Source organism: Calliopsis andreniformis, chromosome 10, assembly GCF_051401765.1.
Source record: "Calliopsis andreniformis isolate RMS-2024a chromosome 10, iyCalAndr_principal, whole genome shotgun sequence".
Taxonomy (NCBI): Eukaryota; Metazoa; Arthropoda; class Insecta; order Hymenoptera; family Andrenidae; genus Calliopsis; species Calliopsis andreniformis.
The window spans coordinates 15,975,050-15,980,709 of record NC_135071.1 but is presented as its reverse complement, the minus strand read 5'-3'; the positions used below and the strand labels follow the sequence as shown (position 1 = coordinate 15,980,709).

Below are 5,660 nucleotides of genomic sequence, written 5' to 3'. Positions count from 1 at the left end.
CACAACGCTACGATTCGACTTGGCCACTGGCCGCCGCTCCGTTTCACGTGAAGTTACATAATGTAACTAGTTCTATAATTAATAATCCAATCCGTCGAAGCAGAATTTCGAGGGGATTACGTGTAAATTGCCGTGGTTCACGGTCGGATCCTCTCGTCTACAGGCTCGCTGTGCAACAAATGAATTCCTTATGTAACGCATCGAGCCCCGTTAGAACGGTGTTTACTTATCAAACGCGCACTGACACGGGGCTTAATTGCCGCGGAGTGCCGATCGAATGAATTATTCCAGCGGGAAGGCGGTGGCCCCGCGCGCGATGCGCGGCGATACGCTTTCTTACTGCCGGACGATGGTCAAGGATACACCCGGGCCCAGACAGGGTCCACTTTGTCATGGCGTATTACACCTAAGCTGCGGCGCCTATGCCCGCTGCTTCCTCCCAAAGGCGCCCATTACTCGGCTTAATGCACCGAGTTCGCTCATTTTTATGCGCACGATACGTGCCCCGACGCGGCCCCAGCGTTGGGCATTACACGGCTTACCGCATCGAACGACACGGGTGCACACGAAATTTACGAGACAGCACGTCCGACTTTGCTCACCTCCGAGCGCTACTGCGCCGCCTTGCTCCTGTGTCTTTGGGCCCCTCGCGCGTCCAAAGGGCCCGCTGTTCGCCGTACGCGGCTGCGAGAATTGCGACTACTCGGGGCGTGAGCGGCCAGGCGATATCTCGCAAGGGTACAAGCTGGGAAATGTGATTCAGGCGTTCGGTGCCATAGGGAGAACTTTAGGAGCCAACTACAGGAGGGTTCTCACGAGGAACGCGCGATAGGGTGGGTCGATGGAATTGAAAGTGTGAGATTGTTGCTTGATTGTGGGAAGAATTGTAGAGGTGTGGAATAGTGAAATAGTAGAATGGTAGGATACTTGGTAAAATGGCAGGGCACTTGGTAGAATGGCAGAATACTTGGTAGAATTGTAGTACACTTCGTAGAATGGTAGAGTAGTAGATTTAGATAGAGATTAGTAGATGGTAGACTTGTAGAATGATAAAATAGTAGACTGGTGGAATGGTAGAAAGGTAAAGCATCTAGTAGAATTTTAGAGTTGTAGAATAGCAAAATAGTAGAATGCTAGTATACTTGATAGAATAGGAGAACATTTGGTAGAATGGTAGAATGAACGAGTTGAAGACTTCAAGAATTGAATATTTCAATATCTAAATACTTGCATACTTGAACATCTGAACGATCAAAAAATCGATTGGCCATAGGCATAACTAAAACATACACAAATTGGATATTGAAAACTCCAAATCCAACAACTCAAGTGCCACTAAACCCACACCCCAACTCTCCCCACAAAACCAAGAAGTCCCCCAGAGATCTCCAATCTATCTCACCAGCATCAACCCATTTCCCCAATATCTCCAGTCCGACCAAAGCATTCAAAGAACCGCAATTAGCATATCAACGAATGAGCAGTTCCCTTAGACGCAGAGGTCTCGCATAGCCGCTGATCGAATCAGGCCGACTTCCATCCAGAACCGCGCAAGCTCTTCTTTCCTCCAGCCGTTCTTCCCCCCAGTTCTTCTCTCTCCTTTTGCTTGTGTCGGGGTCGCGGTCGCAACGTCAGCACCGGCTGCGGACACTAGTTGCATGTCGCTTAGCTGTAAACGTGCGGTTACCCGGCTTCGATTAACGTCGATCGTCTCGCTGGCTGGGCAAACGGGTGGTTATCTCGCGACGGATCGATGGCAAAATGCGGTGGGATAGCAGGGGCAGGGAAGGGCAGCCCCGAGGGGAGGGATGGTGCCTGTTTGGCCGTTTGCGGTTTCGCGGTCCCTCCACTTTGTAGCAAATTGATTGGAGAAGACCACCTTCTGGCTGGCAATTTCAGACAGTTTGCTTTGGCTTGAGCAAATGATTAAAATCACTGTCATGTACTCGCTACTTTTTCTGCCACTCTTATCTTCAGTAGCGCAACAACGAATCCTTCAAGCAGACACCGAAGTATGATATGTATGTCTTGTGTTTTATGAGTTTGTTACACAGCGGTGAGCTTATAATAAAGAAATAGTGTAGGGACGAAGCTTTTAGTCGATTGTATCGCTGCAATCATTCTCTGCTGCTCCGCTTAACTAATTATCGCGGGACTATTGATTGCATTACGGTACGTGTGCAGTGCTCGATGGATACGTTTATAAATTAATTAATAGCGCGGATAATTTATGCGTGACACGGCAGATCGATCGGCAGACGATGATAAAACGTTACACATAAAGGATCGTCGGAAGAAGGTCGGGCAGTTCGTCATTAACTTACAGGCTCGCGCAGGGGTTGATAAAATCGTCCGTTGGCGAAAACGAGCATCCTCGAGCTTGACTCTCCTTACAGGGGAAAGGTCGTTTAACACGTGTCTGTAGCACGTACCGTTGTCCAATTAATTATTTCACGTTGTCGATGATTATTTATCAGTCAATTCGTCTGGAGATTAGGTCCAGTGTCGAACTTTCTTCATTCGTACATCGATAGTGCAATTTAATCTTCCAATAAATGTTGATTGTTTGCGAAAACAATTATGTGAAATCGTACGAATACTTATGAGCAGTACTGTAGATGCATAGAGATTTAACTTGTTATAGCAATGTGTTTTTACAAATATTTGAAAACAATTTTGAGGAACCTAAATTAAGAATGTTTATAAAAATCGTAGCTATATCTTTACAAAGCATCCCTATATCCCCATTAACGAAGAATTCTCCTAAAATTAATTCACACTAAAAGTGCAACTTCCTTGTTATTTACCGGGCCGAAGGCGGTACGAGAGAACAAATAAAGTAAAAAGAAGCGTAATAATAATTTTTTATCCTTGATAATCTCCAGCAAGGAGAAACGAATCGTTAAAAAATGCAAGTGCAGAATCGCTGTGTAATTTCGGGCGCGCTGGGAGGAAACCGAAAACCTGCTCACAGATCGATCTAGATCTGTCCACCGGAAATGCATACGTTTCTATGATATATACACATCCGGCGCCACGCCTCCTCGCCTCACCTGCTGCATGATGCCTTGCACCCGTGATCATAATAATAATAATAATGCTCATCCGCATCGTCGCGGACGAGTATTCATAACACACATCTCTGGGGCACGTGAGCGATAAGCCGAGGCTGTTGTTAGACCCGACTCTCTCGTGGTATAACGAGCACAAAGTTCTTCCAACTTGAACCGATGCGATAGTACTTTTAATCTTCAACGCACCAATATAGTACCAAATTGGATTCGATCTTGACAATCCCGCTTTTTCCTTCCTTTCTACATATTCTATGGAGAAGCTTGAGAAGCAGAGCCTTGAGAACTTCACAAATTTTGGGAAGAATATTTTGCTGCTCGGAACAGTGTAATATCTAGGAGTAAAAATTTCCAGAATTGTGTACGCACGTTAATTATTCGAATTTTTTTAATGATAGCTTTTTCACTTCTTATATACATATATAAAACCCGATAAAACTTATCTACTGTGAAAATCTTGCATGCAAAATGATTACTTAGGACACAAACTATATTTTTGAAATCGTCGTATACGATTACAACTTCAGATTGCATAATTCTTCAAAATGAACATCAAAGTCTGAGTTCAAAACTGACCTTGCCCAAGCCAAAAATCCCTGTGCAAACTGTCATCACTTGTGGATCTCTAGGAGAGTAAAATCTCTACTAAAATACCTCTTGTCGTTCTTGCAACAAGACCCGAAGAATTAATCAAGCGATTTCGCAAATGAATCCCGAGCAAGTTGACACGATTATTCACCAAGCTTCTAATTAGTCGCTCCGTTTCCTGCAAGTAATCTCTCACCACTCTAACACACAAATTACCCGAACAAACTGGATAACCTTTCATCCGAGTGTAATCCCCAATAACTATCAATTTAAAATCGCCCCGAAGGAACTGCAGCGAAGAAGCGCGACAGTTTGCTCCAGTTCGCGTCGCTTCTCTCTTCGAGTTCGAGGCTTCGAGAGACCTTAGGAAGACGACGGGACATCGGAGGGCTATTTATACACGGTGTCGCAGTATTTAATCTCACTGGCAAAATATCAATTCCGTGGCTCGTAATCGTTGCGCACGATTTCCTTTGTAACTGCTCGTCCACCTACGTTCACGTCTAATTTGAAGAACACCGGCGCACAGCGGCCTGAAACGGGACATTTCTTGGCCAAAATCCAATTTTCCTCCTCTAACGTTTCGACAATGTGGTGGTTTCAGTGAAACGGCGACCCTCGAAAATCTTTATTACTGTTATCAGATGATAGAACAGATATATTGCTAAGAAGAGGCTGGGAATTTTAGATATCAGTTCTTGCAGCTCTTAAAAATATTTTTATTTTTATAGGGGAGTGTGACTTCACAAGACGAGAGAAATATTAAAATTTAATGACAACGAGGAATTTCGAAGAATGCATTGTCTCGTAAGTTTCCTGTAAGTAGCTGAATGTCACTATCAGAAGTAAATTTCCGTCCAAATTATCTTTCATCAAGCTGTTTATTAATTTCAGCCAAGAAATATCCCTTTTCAAGCCACAGTGCGTCGTGTCAATTCTGCGCCAAAAATATCGTCGCGCCCTTTAACATTTAACACCGATATGTCGTTTCGTCTCGACTGGAATTCGATATGGAGATTATTCTCTCAACTGCCGTTAAATGGCCACTATTTTTTTCTTATTCAAGAATCTCTGCTGACCCCCACCTCGAAGCGCGATAATTGCCTCTCGAACAAGACTGTTTAATTCTGATCGAGGGGAAGCTGAATGTCAGACACCCAATTAATAAGTGGGGCCCGATTTATGGCCTGTCTGTGAACTAATTAGGCACGACAAGGAAACAAAATTCGTCTAGGAGCGTTTCTCGATGATCTTTTGAAAACTTAATGTCCTCGAAAAAATTTTCTACGCGAATCCAGTAGCCAGATTCTCAGGTGACCGGAACTCGCGAGGGGATCTTGAAGAAAAAAGTTCTAGATCGTCAGTAAGGAGGGTATCGGTGAGCAAGGACGCGAGGAGGGATGATCAAAGTCGAGCATCGAGGAATCTGATCAGAGACACGGAACGGAAACAATTAAATGCTCGTCGACGCTCGATGAAAACCGGGTCACCTTTAGTTCATTGTTGCTTCGGCTTTCTGCGCTCGTGAGTTATGAGCTCCACTTCAATAAGAATGTTATGTCTAAAAATATACATTTAGTGTAATGACATTCGGTACTCCTTGCTAACTTATTTGACTCTGTTTCGATGGAAATTTATACGTGGCTGGTTCATCGAACCACAACTTGAATAAAGAATATTACGAATACTGAAAATAAGTCTATTAATGCGCCTCCTTTAATTTACAAACTTCATAACCTGTATCATTCAATGTCCAATTTTAGATTGTCCAGAAACTGGGTCAAAATAAAGGAAAAATACACTTTTGAAAATTCACAAAAGATCACATAAGCTATCTTTTATTTTCCTTAATTTAGAGAATAATTCCAAGTTTACCATCAGTAATGTACATATTGTACATACCCTCAAAGTTCTATTTATTAGCAGAAATTTCCACCTCCATAATTCAAAATATTACTAATTCTCAGGACTCAAGCAGCAGCAATGGTTTGAGACACATGC

The 5,660-nt window shown here is 43.4% G+C and overlaps 1 long non-coding RNA gene across 1 annotated transcript; it reads right to left on the bottom strand.

Moving 5' to 3' along the window:
• Positions 1–3,150: 3,150 nt before the first annotated feature.
• Positions 3,151–3,762, bottom strand: LOC143184909 (uncharacterized). The gene is made up of 2 exons (XR_013002840.1): positions 3,648–3,762; positions 3,151–3,406 (listed from the first exon to the last, which is right to left on the bottom strand). It is a non-coding gene; the product is annotated as an uncharacterized LOC143184909 (long non-coding RNA).
• Positions 3,763–5,660: the final 1,898 nt, after the last annotated feature.